The following is a 17,163-nucleotide window of genomic DNA, read 5'->3' as shown; positions in this document are numbered from 1 at the left end:
TCACTCTCCAAGGAGGGTCTCTGCCTGTGTAATCTCCCATTCTCCCTGAGTCTCTTCCCAAGGCTTATGTGGTAACTTGATCACTTCTCTAACCTTCTTACCTGATTCCCTGTGAATCTTTCTTATAGCTTTGGTTGTACAGGAGTCTTTCTGCCAGTTTCCAGTTAGTTTTCAGTGAAAACGACTCCACATTTAGATGTATTTTTGATGTGTTAGTTGTGGGAGCTGAATTCCTCATCCTTCTAATCTGCCATCCTGATTTGTCCTCCCTTTATAGTGATTTTTTTAAAAAGCCAAGCAAAACCAGTTTAAACTGTATGATTCCATTTATATGAAAACTTTGATAAAATTTAATGTTTTCATTTATATGAAACTCTAGAAAAGTTAAATTTCATCAATAGTGTTAAAAATGAGACAGTAGTTAACATGTAGTACAGAAATGGATGGAGATAAACTGGTGAAATAAATTTTTTAGGAAAATGGAAATGTATTAAATCTTGAATATGGTGACAGATACATGGGTATATACATCTGTCAAAATTCAGTGAACTATACAATTATATATAGCATATAGGGCTTATATATATGTATGCATATATATGTATGTGCATATATATGTGTGTGTGTGTATATATATCCTCAATAAAGTTGATAAAAATGAAAAAAAATATTTTTTTAACTTTTTTTGAGTTATAATCATTTTACAATGTTGTGTCAAATTCCAGTGTAGAGTACAATTTTTCAGTTATACATGAACATATATAGTCATTGTCACATTTTTTTCTCTGTGAGCTACCATAAGATCTTGTATATATTTCCCTGTGCTATACAGTATAATCTTGTTTATCAATTCTACATTTTGAAATCCCAGTCTGTCCCTCCCACCCCCATCCCTCTTGGCAACCACAAGTTTGTATTCTATGTCTATGAATCTGTTTGTGTTTTATATCTATGTTTTGCGGGTTTTTTTTTAGATTCCACATATGAGCGATGTCATATGGTATTTTTCTTTCTCTTTCTAGCTTCACTTACAATGACATTCTCCAGGAACATCCATGTTGCTGCAAATGGTGTTATGTTGTCGACTTTTATGGCTGAGTAGTATTCCATTGTATAAATATACCACTTCTTCATCCAGTCATCTCTTGATGGACATTTAGGCTGTTTCCATGTCTTGGCTATTGTAAATAGTGCTGCTATGAACATTGGGGTGCAAGTGTCATTTTGAAGTAGGGTTCCTTCTGGATATATGCCCAGGAGCAGGATTCCTGGGTCATATGGTAAGTCTATTCCTAGTCTTTTGAGGAATCTCCATACTGTTTTCCACAGTGGGCTGCACCAAACTGCAGTCCCACCAGCAGTGTAGGAGGGTTCCCTTTTCTCCACAGCATCCCCAGCATTTGTCACTTGTGGATTTTTGAATGATGGCCATTCTGACTGGTGTGAGGCGATACCTCATTGTAGTTTTGATTTGCATTTCTCTGATAATTAGTGATATTGAGCATTTTTTCATGTGCCTATTGATCATTTGTATTTCTTCCTTGGAGAACTGCTTGTTTAAGTCTTCTACCCATTTTTGGATTGGGTTGTTTGTTTTTTTCTTATTAAGTTGTACGAGCTGCTTATATATTCTGGAGATCAAGCCTTTGTCAGTTTCATTTGCAAAAATGTTCTCCTGTTCTGTAGGTTGTCTTTTTGTTTTACTTATGGTTTCCTTTGCTGTGCAGATGCTTGTAAGTTTCATTAGGTCCCATTTATTTATTCTTGCTTTTATTTCTATTGCTTGGGTAGACTGTCCAAGGAGAACATTTTTGAAATGTATGTCAGATAATGTTTTGCCTTTATTTTCTTCTAGGAGGTTTATTGTATCTTGTCTTATGTTTAAGTCTTTGATCCATTTTGAGTTTATTTTTGTGTATGATGTGAGGAAGTGTTCAAGCTTCACTGATTCCCTTTACATGCTGCTGTCCAGTTTTCCCAACACCACTTGCTGAAGAGACTGTCTTTATTCCACTGTATATTCTTGCCTCCTTTGTCAAAGATTAGTTGACCAAAAGTTTGTGGGTTCATTTCTGGGCTCTCTGTTCTGTTCCATTGGTCTGTATGTCTGTTTTGTTATGCTGTCTTGATTACTGTAGCTCTGTAGTATTGTCTGAAGTCTGGGAGAGTTATTCCTCCAGCCTCTTTCTTTCTCTTCAGTAATGCTTTGGCAATTCTAGGTCTTTGGGGTTCCATATAAATTTTATTATGATTTGTTCTAGTTCTGTGAAATATGTCCTGGGTAATTTGATTTAATGCATTAAATCTGTAGATTGCCTTGGGCATTGTGACCATTTTAACAGTATTGATTCTTCCAATCCAGGAGCATGGGATATCTTTCCATTTTTTTAAGTCTTTAATTTTCTTCATCAATGGTTTATAGTTTTCTGTGTATAATTCTTTCACCTCCTTGGTTAGATTTATTCCTAGGTATTTTATTACTTTGGGTGCTATTTTAAAGGGGATTGTTTCTTTACTTTCTTATTCTGTTGATTCATCATTAGTGTAAAGAAATGCCACTGATTTTTGAACGTTAATCTTGTAACCTGCTACCTTGCTGAATTCTTCAATCAGCTCTAGTAGCTTTTGTGTGGACCTTTTAGGGTTTTCTATATATAGTAACATGTCATCGGCATATAGTGACACTTTTACCTCTTCTTTTCCAATTTGGATCCCTTTTATTTCTCTCTTGCCTGATTGCTGTGGCTAGAACTTCCAAGACTATGTTGAATAGGAGTGGTGATAGTGGGCATCCTTGTCTTGTCCCAGATTTTAGTGGGAAGCTTTTGAGTTTTTCACTGTTAAGTACTATGCCAGCTGTAGGTTTGTCATATATAGCTTTTATGATGTTAAGATATGTTCCCTCTATACCCACTTTGGTGAGAGTTTTTATCATAAATGGGTGTTGAATTTTATCAAATGCTTTTTCTGCATCTATTGAGATGATCATCTATTGAGTGGTTTTTGTCCTTTCTCTTGTTGATGTGATGTATTACACTGATTGATTTGCATATGTTGAACCACCGTTGTGTCCCTGGGATGAACCCCACTTGATCATGATGTATAATCTTTTTTATGTGCTGTTGGATTCTATTTGTTAATATTTTGGTGAGGATTGTTGCATCTATGTTCATCTTTTTTGGTAGTGTCTTTTGCTTGGTTTTGGTATCAGGGTGATGGTGGCTTCATAGAATGAGTTTGGGAGTATTCCCTCCTTTTCAATCTTCTGGAGAAGTTTGAGAAGGACTGGTATGAGTTCTTCTTTGTATGTTTGGTGGAATTCCCCAGTGAAGCCGTCTGGGCCTGGACTTTTATTTGTAGGGAGGTTTTTTTATTGCTAATTTGATTTCATTTCTAGTGATCGGTTTGTTCAAGTGGTCCGTTTCTTCTTGGTTCAGTCTTGCTGGACTGTATGATTCCAGAAACTTGTCCATCTCCTCTAGGTTATCCATTTTGGTTCCATATAGTTTTTCATAATATTCTCATATGATATTCTGTATTTCTATGTTATTTGTTGTAATTTCTCCCTTTTCCTTTCTTATTTTGCTTATTTGTGCTCTCTCTTTTTTCTTCTTTGTGAGTTTTACCAGAGGTTTGTCAATTTTATTTACTTTTTCAAAAAACCAGCTTTTGGTTTGATTGATTTTTTTTTTCTATGGTTTTTTAAATCTCTATTTTATTTATTTCCTTCCTGATCTTTATTATTTCCTTCCTTCTGCTGCCTTCTGGGGGTTTTTGTTCTTTTTCTAATTCTTTTAGCTGGTGGGTTAGATTGTTTGAGATTGTTCATTTTTTGAGGAAGGTCTGTATCGCTATAAACTTCCCTCTTAGCACTGCCTTTGCTGTGTCCCATAAATTTTGTGTGGTTGTGTTTTAATTCTCATTTGTCTCAAGGTATTTTTTAATATCAACTTTGATTTCCTCATTGACCCATTGGTTTTTTAATAGCATGTTGTTTAATCTCCATGCTTTCCTTTTTTCCTTTGCTTCTCTGTAGTTGATTTCTAGTTTCATGGCATTGTGGTCAGTAAAGATGCTTGAGATAATTTCTATCTTCTTAAAACTGTTGAGGCTTCTTTTGTGCCCAAGTACATGATCAATCCTAGAAAATGTTACATGTGCACTTGAAAAGAATGTATATCCTATTTTGGGGGGGTATAATGCTCTGAAAATATCCAACAAATGAAAAAATATTATTTGTTTGCTCCTGAATATCTATCATTCTGCTTCTTCATCATAGAAATTTTGAAGCCTGAGACCTCCTTTTACTATAAACTGTTTCTGGTCCTTTAAGTGGAAGCTAGTTGTAGCGTTTTTTATACAGCCTTCTTAAATCCTTTATCGGTTTCCTATGAATATAACTGGGATTCACACCATGTTCCAAAAGCCTCATCCCTGAGTCTTTTGAGATAGGTCCTTTTACACTTTGGTTCTTGAGTAAGACAATTGTAGAACAATGCACTGATTATTCTTGGAAGCCCTTTTGTTAATCCTACCAGAGTCTACTATGCACTGCCTTAAATCTGTCTGAGTACTTATAAGTGGATCTTATACTCACATCCTGACTTACTCTATATCTTAATGTCTTTTATTGCTACTGTCTCTTCTAAGAATGAAAATCCTTTTCTAATTCTTCAGCCATACATCCTGTCTTCTGTGTTGCCACTAAATTCTGCTTGCAAACTGAACATAACTGAAGAAAGGAATTTTTGAACCAACTCAGTTGAGAATTTCAAAAAGGTCATGGGAATTGGGGTGTGCATCCCCAAGGAGAGTTACAGGAGCTTATTTGTACATCTTCCCTGCTTTTACCATATCATCATTGCTTTTGCTGTAACTCTTTGGAAAAAAAAGAATAGTTCTTAAACTTTAAATAGAGGGCACAGTTCTTTTCTATGAAAGTCTGAACTGTCCTAGGTCATTCTTATTTATTAGAACAAACAGATAAGATTAAGAGAACAAAAACATTTAGAAAAGAATACATTCTAGACTGCAAATCCATAAACCTCTTTGGACCACTTTCGGTTTCTTAATTCTATCCTCTTTTTTGACATTAGTCACTCTCTACCTCCCCTCTCTCCTCTAACTTCCATCATCCAAAAGGTTTTCATAGAGGAACAAGGGATTATTTCACTAAAGTAGAGCTCTTCCCCCTAAACAAGAAAATAACATAGGAGTTTTCAGTGAAAGAATACTGACAATATTTTATATCTTCTGCTTACATGGTGTAGAATTCACATCATACCAGAAAAATCTCGACATTCTTCTTTAACTAGTAAATTTTAAAGAATATGACACAAATAACAGTTAAGCACACTTAACCAAGTCACATACTGCTTATAGGAAAACATCAACTTAAATGAAAGCCCCTTTCTTACCTAAAACCTTGGGGGCCAGAAGCAAGTGACAATATTTTTCAAGTGTTGAAAGAAAAGAACTCAACTGCAAAATCTGTATCTGGTGAAAATATCCTTCAAAACTGAAGGGGAAGGGAGAGAGTATAGCTCATTGGTAGAGCGTGTGCTCAGCATGCATAAGATCTTGGTTCAATCCCCAGTACTTCCATTAGAAATAAATAAAAACCTAATTACCTCCCCCACAAAAAACCAAAACAAATTGTTATAAAACAAGCAAACAAAAAAACAGTGCTTAGAAAAACTGAAGGGGAAATGAAAATATTCTCAGAAGTAGGAAAACTAAGAACATTTATTGCAAGCAAAGCTGTTGTTAAAGAATGACTAAATGAAGTTCTTAGAAAGAAAATCATAATAAAGGCTTTGAACTTCAGGAGGAAGTAACATCAGAATGGGTAAAAATATGTGGGAATATAAAATAGAAAATTCTCTTTCTCATGAGGTACTTACTGTTTTTGATGATTAAAGCAAAAAAATTATAATACAACATAATGTTTCTCAAAGTACATGGAGTAAAATCTAAAAATTGTATTTAAAATGTAGGGAGGCTAAAAGGACCCAAGTGGAAGTAAACTTTCTAAATTTTACTCAAAGTGGTAAAATGCTGACAGTAGCATATTGTGGTATGTCAAATACACACATTGTTATACCACTACTAAAACTAAAAATTCTATAAATAAAAATAAGGGAATCCTTAAAAAGTGTTCCAATAACCCACAGAAGGTACAAAAAGAGAGAAAGAGAGGAAAATGAAACAGGAAACAGGAAGCAAATTGTTTCCTCTGTATTCTGTGATGTCTTAAAAAATATATATCCACATAAGAGTATCTGAATTTGGCAGTCAGACCCAATCATAAAGAAGAATCTGAGACATTATTACCTAGGGTATAAGTTCAGTGAATGTACAAATGACTTTTTCAAAGTGGGAGATCAGAATAAGCATTCAAAATTTTTTTTCAGTTCTCAAAATAGTAGCCTTCATTTCAGTCAATTTTTGATTATTCACATAATTTAAATTAAGGTTAGTTCCATCTGGCTGGACTAAAAGCTGTATTCCTATTTTCTTTAAGGACTGCCTTTTATTCTTCCAACATTATAGAACCATTAGCTTATTAGAAGAGCCATATATATCAAAATATTTTTAATGTAAAGAAAATAAAAATATATTGATAAGTTGAAAGGTTTTGGAGGCCAACATTCTACTTAAGGAAGAGATATTTATGGTACATTTTTTTAATGCTCATGACTACTATATATAGTATATATTAATTGAAGTATAGTTGAGTTATGGTGTTGTTAGATTCAGTTGTACAGCTAAGTGATTCAGATATATATATACACACATACACACACACTTTTTCAGATTCTTTTCCATTATAGGTTATTATAAGATATTGAATATAGTTCCCTGTGCAATATAGTAGGTCCTTATTGTTTATCTATTTCATATATAGTAGTATGTATCTGTTCATCACAAACTCCCAATTTATCCCTCCCATTATCCTTTCCCCTTTGGTAACCATAGTTTGTTTTCCATTTCTGTGAGTCTGTTTCTGTTTTGAAATAAGTTCATTTGTATCATTTTTTAAAAATTCCACATATAAGTGATATCATATGGTATTTGTCTTTCTGTCTGATTTACTTAATATGATAATCTCTAGGTCAGTCCATGTTGCTGCAAATGGCATTATTTCATTCTCTTTTATGGCTGAGTAATATTCCATTATATATATAAATCACATCTTTATCAATTTATCTGTCAGTGAAAATTTAGGTTGTTTCCATGTCTTGGGTATTGTAAGCAATGCTATTGTGAACATTGGGGTGCATGTATCTTTTCGAGTTAAGAGTTTTTTCCAGATACATGCCCAGGAGTGCAGTTGCTGCATTATATATGGTGACTCTATTTTCAGTTTTTAAAGGAACATCCATATGGTTCTCCATAGTGGCTGTATCAATTGATATTCCTACCAACAGTGTAGGAGGGTTCCTTTTCCACACCCTCTCCAGGATTTATTATTTGTAGACTTTTTAATGATGGCCATTCTGACCAGTGTGAGGTGGTACGTCATTGTAGTTCTGATTTGCATTTCTCTAATAATTAGTGATAATGAGCTTCTTTTCTTGTGCCTGTTGGCCATTAGTATGTTTGGAGAAATGTCTGTTTAGGTCTTCTGCCCATTTCTTTTGATTGGGTTGTTTGGGTTTTTTTTGATACTGAGTTGTATGAGCTGTTTGTATATTTTGGAAATTAATCCCTTGTCAGTAGCATCATTTGCAAATATTATCTCCCATTCTGTAGGGTTTTTTTTTTCCATTTTTTTTGTGACTTCTTTTGTTGTACAAATGCTTTTAACTTTAATTAGGTCTCATTTGCTTATGTTTGTTTTTATTTCCATTACTCTAGGACATGAATTGAAAAAAATGTTTCTTTGATTTATGTCAAAGTGTGTTCTGCCTATGTTTTCCTCCAGGAGTTTTATAGCACCTGGTCTTACATTTAGGTCTTTAATCTATTTTGAGTTTAGTTTTGTATTTGATAGTAGAGAATGTTCTAATTTCATTTTTTTAACATGTAGTTGTAGAGTTTTCCCAGCATCACTTACTTTTCTCCATTGTATAGTTTTGCCTCCTTTGTCAAAGACTAATTGAACATAAGTATGTGGGTTCATTCCTGGGCTCTCTATCCTGTTCCATTGATTTATGTGTCCTTGTGCCAGTACCATAATGTTTTGCTTACTGTAGCTTCATAGTACAATCAAGCCAGGGAGCATGATTCCTCCAGCTCCATTCTTTCTCAGGATTGCTTTGGCTATTTGGAGTCTTTTGTGTTTCCATACAAATACTAAAAATTTTTGTTCCACTTCTGTGAAAAGCACCATTTGTAATTTGATAGGGATTGCATTGACTCTTTACATTGCCTTGGATAATATGATCATTTTAACAATATTAAATCTTCCAATCCAAGAGCATGGTGTATCTTTCCATCTGTTTGTGTCATCTTCAGTTTCTTTCATCATTGTCACAGTTTTCAGAGTATAGGCATTTTGCTTCCCTAAATAGGTTTATTCCGAGGTATTTAATTCTTTTTGATGTGATGGTAAGTGGGACTATTTCCTTTATTTCTTTTTCTGGTATTTTATTGTTAGTGTGTAGAATGCAATGATACTTTTAATAGAAAAAGTATTTTTTCAGATACTTTCTCCTCATCTGTGACTTGCCATTTAATTTTCTTAATGGTATTTTCTGACAAGCAGAAGTTTTTAATTTTGGTAAAATTCAATTACAAAATATTTTTCTTTTGTGACTAATATTTTTTGTGTCCTATTAATGCAACTTTTGCCTTACCCAAGGTTACAAAGATTTTGTCATTTTTCTTCTAGAACCTTGAGTTTTAACTTTTTTGTTAAGTTCTGTAATCCATTTTGAATCAAATTTTGTTTATGGTATGAGGAAAATGCCAAAGCTCATTTTTCCATACAGATACTCAGTTATTTTGGCACAGTTTATTGAAAAGATAATTTTTTCTTCATTGACTCATTTTTGTAATTTTCCAAAATTAACTATATGATCATACATAATCTATTTCTAAACTTTTAATTCTATTCCATTTATGTAAATGTCTACATTTATGCCAATATCATACTACCTTGACTACTGTAGATTTGTAGTAAGGCTTGAAATCAGGGAGTGTAAATCCTCCAAATGCATTCTTTTTTTCAGAATTCTACATTTCATATTTCACTATATATAAACTGTAGAATGAGTTTGACAATTTCTTTTAAAATGTCTATTGGGATTTTAATTGGGGTAGTGTTAAATCTGTAAATAAATTTAGAAAGAATCAAAACCTTAGCAATATTCAGTCTTCCAATTCATTAACATTTTATGGCTCCCAAATAATGTATATCTTCTTCAACTTCATTCAGCAATCTTTGATAGTTTTCATTGTACAGATAGTGTACATACTTGTAAAATATCTCTAAGCACTTTGTTTTTTGATGCTACTTTAATTGTTCATTGCTACCATCTAGAAACACAGTTGATTTTGGTATACTGCTCTTGTGTCATGTGATGGTGTTATAGTCACTTACTAGTTAGGCAGTGGGGTTTTTTGTAATGTCCTTAGTAATTACTATGTACATCATGATGCTATCCAAAAAAAATAAAAAGTTTTATGTGTTTCTTTCTCAGATACCTATATATCTTTATGTATGTGTGTGTGTGTGTGTGTATAAAATCTTTCTTATTTTATTGCACAGGCTACAACACAATGGAGAATATCATGTGAGCAGACACTCTTACCCTTATTCCCAGTCATTGAGCAGGAAACTAATCTTTCCCAGCAAGTGTGATGTCAGCTCAATGTTTCCTTCTGTTGCTGTAGTATATACATTTGGCTGAGAGCTTTCAGAATTAATAGAAGATGCATTTTGTAAAAATATTTTTACATCTATTGTCACGATCATATTCTTTTCTCCATTACATGGACAATAACTGACTGAGAATGTTACTCTTACAATCCAGGGATAATACTACTTGATCATTATGTGTTATTTGTTTTTTATATTACTTGATTTGATTTTCTATTTGGTTAAGGATTTTTTTGAATCTAGTTTAATGAGGGATTTTGGTGTCTAGCTTTTTCTTTTAATGCTTTTGTCAGGATATGGTATCAGGATAATGCTGGACACATACTTTGGAAGGTCTTGTATCCTCTTCTGTTTTCTAAAAGAATTTGTGTAGGTTTGGTATTATTTCTTCCTTAAAAATTCAATAGAATTTTCCTCTGCAGCCATCTGAGCCTGGGGTTTTCTTTTAGGAGAGCTTTTCAGAAGTAAATTTAACTTCTTTAATAAATATAGAAGTATATCTGTTGTCTGTTTCTCTGAGTTGTAATTTATGCCTTTCAAGGAATTTATTCATTTATGTAGTCAAATGTACTGGGATAAAGCTATTCATCATGCTCCCTTATTCTTTTAATGATTGTCAGATCAATAATATTTATTTCATTCTTGATATTGGTAATTTGTCTTTTTTTCCCTGATCCATCTACTAGATGTTTATCAGTTTTATAGAAATTTTCAAAGAATCAGCTTTGAATTTTGTTGATCTCTGTCGCATCGGTTTTCTCTTTTTCTTAGGTTTGTTCTCACCTTAATTATTTACTTTAACTTATCTAGGTTTTATTCTTTTTTTTAGCTTCTTATAGTGGAAGCTTAGATTATTAATAATGTGGAGGAGGACACAATGAATAAAAGTCTTAAAAGATATAAATTGCTCTGTAAATAGTACTTTAAAGCCATAACCCACAAAATTTGAAATATAATTGTTTTCTTTATATTTAGTCCCAAATATTTTCTGATTTTCCTAGTGATTTTTTTTGACCTAAAGACAATTTAGAAACATGTTGATTATTTTTTTAAGTATTTGTGGAATTTCTAGTTATCCTTCACTAATTTTTTTGCTTCTATCATAATCAGACTATATTATGTATGACTCAATTTCTTAACTAATTTACTTGTTTTATGACCCTGAGTGGTAGACAGAAATCCATCCCCCAAAATGTCCACATCCCAATCTCCAAAACCTGTGAATCCTCAGAACCTTACATGACAGAAGGGATTTACAGAGGTGGCTAAATTAAAAATCTTGAGATGGGGAAATTCTGGATTACCTACGTGAACTTATAAATATATGTAGAATTTTGGCAGGTATTTCCTAATCTTGTCAATAAAGAATTACACTATTTTGCATTGTTACCAGCAATATATGTGATTGTATCTATCCCTGCAGCCCTGCCAATAGATTTTGTCAAATTTTTGGATTTTGCCAGTATAGGTAAGTCAAAATGTATGCCTCAATAGTTTTAATTTACATTTTCCTTATTATAGTCAAGTTAAGTCTGTTTAAAAATGTTAAGAGTTATTTGTATTTATTATTTGGTTAACTGCTTGTATATCTACCATGTTTTTGTTTTTATATTTTCTTAACCTAGAAGCTCTTTTGCTTTGTGATAATAACCGTTTGTTGTGATTAAAAACTACAAGCATTTTTTTTCTCCACATTTATCATTTACCTCTGCTTTACTTGTGTTTTTTGCCAGACAAATGTTTAAATTACTTTTCACCCAGTGTTCTGAGTACACATCCTAACACTATATCCATTTTATTGTTGGTAAACAGATTAAAGTTTTTATTTTGTAACCATTTTATGCATATTGTAGGATAAAGTAAATGTGCTAATTAGAAACCAAGAATTTCAGTGTAAAAAAATATAAATTAAAAAATCAAAGAAATTAGGAAAAGCAATGTAATGTTAAATTTGAATTTGAAATAATACAATACTTACTTATATTTATATTTACATATATCCTAGATTTATCCACTGAAATGTTCTGAAAGTAATAACACTTCAGAAAAAAATGAATACCCCCTTACACACTGATCTTGGTTTCTTACTACCAATTCCCAATAAAAAAAAATCAGAGATCCTTGAGGAAATGGTTGAATTTAGAGTTTGAGCATAGAAAATACAAGGTGAAGCTGTAACATCTTATTATGCCATAAAGCAAAAATTTAATTAAAACTGGAGTTATGTCAAAGGGACACAAAGCGTTTTTAAGGGACTTAGAGTGCCAGTTTTGAGACTTGAGTATCGGGATTTGTGTATTGAAAGGGGTAATGTAATTGTTTGCATATAAAAGATTTGGCTATCAAAATGTATAGTGAATTATTTGTTAAACATTGAATAAATTAAAGTCTCTCATTTTGAGAATCCTAAGTGTTAAGAGGGAGAGAGAAATTCAAGGTGACTAATACATGGAATAATCTTAGAATTTATTGTTTAATCTGTTAAATGTTTGAGAATGAACAGAACAGGAACACAGCAGTATTATGTAGGACATAGCCAGGACTGTACTGGATAAACTGGAATATAGAGTCACTTACTATTACACCAATTCTTTACTCTGACAGCTCGTTATTAAAAGGAAGGTGGTGAGCAATTTTTGGAAGGAAAAATAATTTTTTCACAAAAAAGCATCAGTTAATAAACATAGAATAATAGTATTACAAAAATCACAGTTCCAACCCCCTTATAAAATAAGTAATTCAGGCACAGTTCCTTTGTAAAAGCTAAAATCATTAGGTAATATGTTTCTGTAATATAAGATACATAAATGTTGCTAAAGAAAAGTATAACCTTATAATGGAGAGAGGTCTGTTGGTCATCAAATCAACTGGATGATCAAACTTAGCATCACTAATACTGGGATAAGCTGACATTGTGTGCCTCTTGATATGATGCAAAGCAAGCACACAGCATTACCTATGAAATAGTGTTTCCAAAATGTTTACTGTAAATCTAGTCTTGAGGCCAACTTTCCTCTAGAAATAGAAAGAAAAGGTGAAAGAAGGAAATAATCACATACATTCAAAATGTTGTATAAACTGTGAGAAAATTAGTCTTTTTTAAGAGTCAATGTAATTAACTAAATACATAAATAAATTAAAAGGTAGGATACTATCCTAGATTTTAAAATACTAGAGACAAAGCAAGCAAATGCAATTACAAGTATTACCTATTGCTGAATCTTGGTGATGTGTATTCATTTCTGTTCATTTTTTCTGCATGTTTCAATTTTTTTATTATGAAAAATTTATAAGAAAAACAATTCAGTTTTTGACACTATTGCCTTGATTGGAAATTGATCAGTTAAATCAAATGTCTAAAATAACAGTATATAAACTTCAGATATTGAATTTTCTTCTTTATGAACATTAGTTAATAGGACATACCATTTTAAGTGATTTGCTTCATTAATTTACCTTATACTTACAAAAGATACAGAAATGATCTCACCTGAAAAAAAGTAAAATATTCATTATATCAACAGGAACTTCTGTTTGATTTATTTTGCAGAGATGATGGCAAGGTGGTAATTTTGGCAACATAAAAAGGAGCAAGAGTCCAGATAAGCAAATTGTCAAGTCTTTTATTTGGTTTTAATTGTGTATGTCACCCAGAGTTTAAGCCAGCTAGTATACTAAACTCAGAGCAAAAAATATTAGGCATCAATTCTGTTTGCCTTTGCAATTCAGTATTTTGTTTCCTTAATTAAGCTTGACTTGCAGCTAATAAGAATGTCTACAATATTTGCCCACTATTTACTGCCAAAATTAAATAGGATGATTTTTAAAGCAAGCTCTCTGACACAACTTCCTGGTAAGTAAGTTTCATTATAATTCTTTCTTAAAGTTTTGCTATTTGTAATTTTCCTCAAAATTTTCAGGGCAAATAGATACCAAGATATCTAAAAACAAATTCGGATTTCTTCTTTCATTATTAGCAATTTAAATATTAATTTCATTTAGACTGTAACATGAAACTGTCTTAGTATTAAGTGTCTTAGACTGGGAACTACTTTAAAGCAGGAATAAACAGAAATAGGACTAGTGCTTGGCAGAGCACCATAAAACAAAGATGATTAAAAAGTTTTATACTCATGGTTATTATCCAATAGTGAGGTTAATTTTATCATGGATATGGGCTTTCATGATTTAATAGGGCTAGGAGCTTTGCAAGCTGTATTTTCAGTTGGCCCATCTCTGAGCATGCATGAGTAGTGATTTGAGAGGTGAAGCAGAACACAGATCAACAGAATAAAGAACCTCTAAAATACCTTACTTATTTTCAATGGTTCAGCAACTGGTATCTTCATAAACCAAAGGTTGAAATTTTTTATTTATAAAAAATAGGTAGCAGGCCATATTTGACTTGCAAGCTATCTTTTGCCAACCTCTATTGTAGATGATCATATCATTCAAGTAGATGGCAGCACCTGATGTAGAATTGGGTTCCTGAAAAAACAGAACTGAAGTTAAATTATTTTCAGAGGATAAGAAATTACTTACGGTTTCTGGCTTTTGTCTTCTTTATAAATGAATTCTTATTGGCTATTAAAATGAATTCTTATCACCTATTAGTAGGAAGGTGCAAAATATCAAAAATAGAAGGCTGTATAGTATAAGACAAAAGAGTCAACACATATAAATGATTTGTACATTTGCATTCTTTTTGTCACATGCAACTATCATACAAAGTTAACATTTTCTTCAAAAGAGGAAAATAACACATTCTTGAGTTTTTGGCTCAAACCTTGTTGGACAAAGGTCAAACCCTGAACAGAAGTTACTTGTATATTAGGGCTGTATGTAGAAACAGGGCAGAAATATGAAATGAATAGGATACTCATTCCTAATGCGTGCAGTACTGAAACATTTTGGTGCATTGTGAAGATTCTTAAGTTCAGCAGTGGTCTTCCTGCCTAATGGCTGCATTCTGACACAAACATTCCATGAGGACTGACCAGTACTCATGGAATACCCAGCTCAAAACCTGGCCCACAGTTCTTTTGTTAAAAAAGAAAAAAAAAAAAGATTTTTAAGGGACTTCTCTCTCTGAAACTGTCTCAGTATTGTGTGTTTATGTGTGCACTGGTTAGGACTATGGATTCTGGAGTCAGGCTTTCTCCAGTTGTGTGCCATTGGGACAACAGTTTAACCTCTCTGTATCTTCCTCATCTATAAATAGGGATAAAAATACTGACTTCTGAAGATTATCTTGAGGAATAAATGAGTAAATGTGTATAAACACTTAGAAACACTGGCATATAGTTAGGGAAATAGGAATGTTAAATGAATTTAAACCAAATAGTTTTCAGCCTATATTCTGAAGTTGAAGTTCTTTCATGGCCCTGTAAGTAAAGAGAATGAGGGAACCATGAGACTAATACCTATATGTTTTCTATTCAGAATAGACTGTGGTAGATATTACTGTTGCTCACAGAAGAATTGTATACTTTTCTTCTCCCTTGAACTTATCCATAGACATGACTCTTTTGGTCAATGATACGTAAGCAGAAGTGAAAAGTGTGAGAGTGTGTCTCTCCAATGTCTTTTGCAATATTCATGGTGATAAGTATTCAACAAATTCTAGGAAAATCATAACACAAACCCTTGGTGTTACAATAGAAATGTGAGTTTTTAATATTAATTATGTTAGGAATTCTATGTATTAAATAAATAAGTGGTTCCCTAAGAGCATGAAACTACTTGATTCTCCTATTTGGTGGTCACTCAGATACAAAGAAAATTTGAAATTTCTTATCTCCAGTTACCAGTTTTCACCCTACCTCACTGAATACAGAGGTCCAAAGGTTGTTTCATCTGTCCCATCTTGACTTTCTTTTCTGTCTTCCTTTAATATTGCACTGATTCACAGGTAGCCTTTTTGCAAAAAATAACCAAATCATCAGTTGGAGAAGCAAGATAGATTTTACTTTTTTAAACAAAAATAAGAACCCCCCAAAAGTTGTGTATAGATATCGTCTGTCTCTTATAACCATAACATGATTTATAGGTTCTATGGATATTTAGAGGAGTTAATATTCTGAGTACATCTGAAATAAATAAAACATGCTTACCACAGGGCACAGTTTATCTATTTATCTATTTTCACACGTTCAACAACCCTACTCTGAGAACACAGTTTACAAATACGGACACTCAGACTCATGGAAATGGCATTCATTGAGCCCCTAATATATGTATGCATGGTTACAGGTGTTTTACATGTTCTTTCATTTAATCCTACACATTTTCAGTGATAGTGCTACCATATTTTCTGATGATGAAACTAAAGCTCAGAGAAGTTGGCCCAAAATCTAGAGTCCTGAATTTGACCCACTTTGGCTGCTCCATATCTCTGTTCCTTCTGCTTTACTGCACTCCACTAATAATGGATTTTTACTTTAAAGCACATTGTATTTCTTCTCCTCCCTCATCAGAGGAAGTTACTTTAGGGCAACTTATTTTGCAGCAATAGATAGCTAATACAAATGTTAACCAAGTGAAATGCTGGAGAACTGGAACCTTTTCATTTCTGCTTCCACAGTTGATTTTTAAAATATTTGTTGAGGTTTTACATGTCAAGCCTTAGATACTGTCCTTGTCCTAAAAACAGCTTTTCATCTAATGGAGGAGGGATGGGAAGAAAAAATTTTAAGTTGGACTTTTTGAAATTAAACCAGAAGTAGAATAGCTTCAATGGGCCGAGTGGCAGGACCGCGAGCTCTCCTCGCGACCACAGCGAAACCACAACTGACTGCGAGACAACCATTGAGAAAAGTGAGTGGAACTTAGCAAAGAAGATCGTCTGCAACTGGAAATATAGAGAGGGAACCACAGCAGGACGGTAGGAGGGGCGTGCTCACGATATAATTAGGCCCCATACCCACCGGGTGGGAAACCCACAAGCTGAAGAGAATAGTTAAGTCACAGAGGCCTCCCACAGGAGTGAGAGTTCTGATCCCCACATCAACCTCCCCAGCCCCAGCAATGGGAAGAGAAGGAGACCTCAGGACATCTGGTTTTGAAGGACAGTGGGGCTTAACTCCAGCAGCCCCAAAGGACTAGGGGAAATGGAGACTTCACTCTCTTGGGAAGCGTGCATAGAATCTTGAGTGCACCAGGTCCAAAGGCAGAGGCAGTGATTTCATAGGAACCTGGGCTAGCACTACCTGCTGGTTTTGGAGGGTATCCTGGGGACGTAGGGGATGGCTGTGGCTCAACCAGGGGATATAAAAACTGGTGCCTAACATTCTGGGAGTGTTCATCTCCATGAGCTTTCCTGGAGGCTGACATCTTGA

General features: G+C 33.4%; 1 long non-coding RNA gene across 1 annotated transcript in view; it reads right to left on the bottom strand.

Annotated features, from left to right (window-relative positions):
• Positions 1-13,250: 13,250 nt before the first annotated feature.
• Positions 13,251-17,163, bottom strand: part of LOC105093855 (uncharacterized) — a 123,415-nt gene continuing 119,502 nt past the window's right edge. Inside the window, exons 3-4 of the long non-coding RNA XR_004139665.2 lie at positions 15,649-15,742; positions 13,251-14,314 (exon numbers count right to left, since the gene is read on the bottom strand). This is a non-coding gene — a long non-coding RNA (uncharacterized LOC105093855). The remainder of the gene's footprint in view (positions 14,315-15,648; positions 15,743-17,163) is intronic.

The sequence above is a fragment of the Camelus dromedarius genome, chromosome 8 (assembly GCF_036321535.1).
Source record: "Camelus dromedarius isolate mCamDro1 chromosome 8, mCamDro1.pat, whole genome shotgun sequence".
In the NCBI taxonomy this organism is placed as follows: domain Eukaryota; kingdom Metazoa; phylum Chordata; class Mammalia; order Artiodactyla; family Camelidae; genus Camelus; species Camelus dromedarius.
The sequence above is the reverse complement of the archived record's forward strand: the minus strand, read 5'-3'. Positions and strand labels throughout refer to the sequence as shown.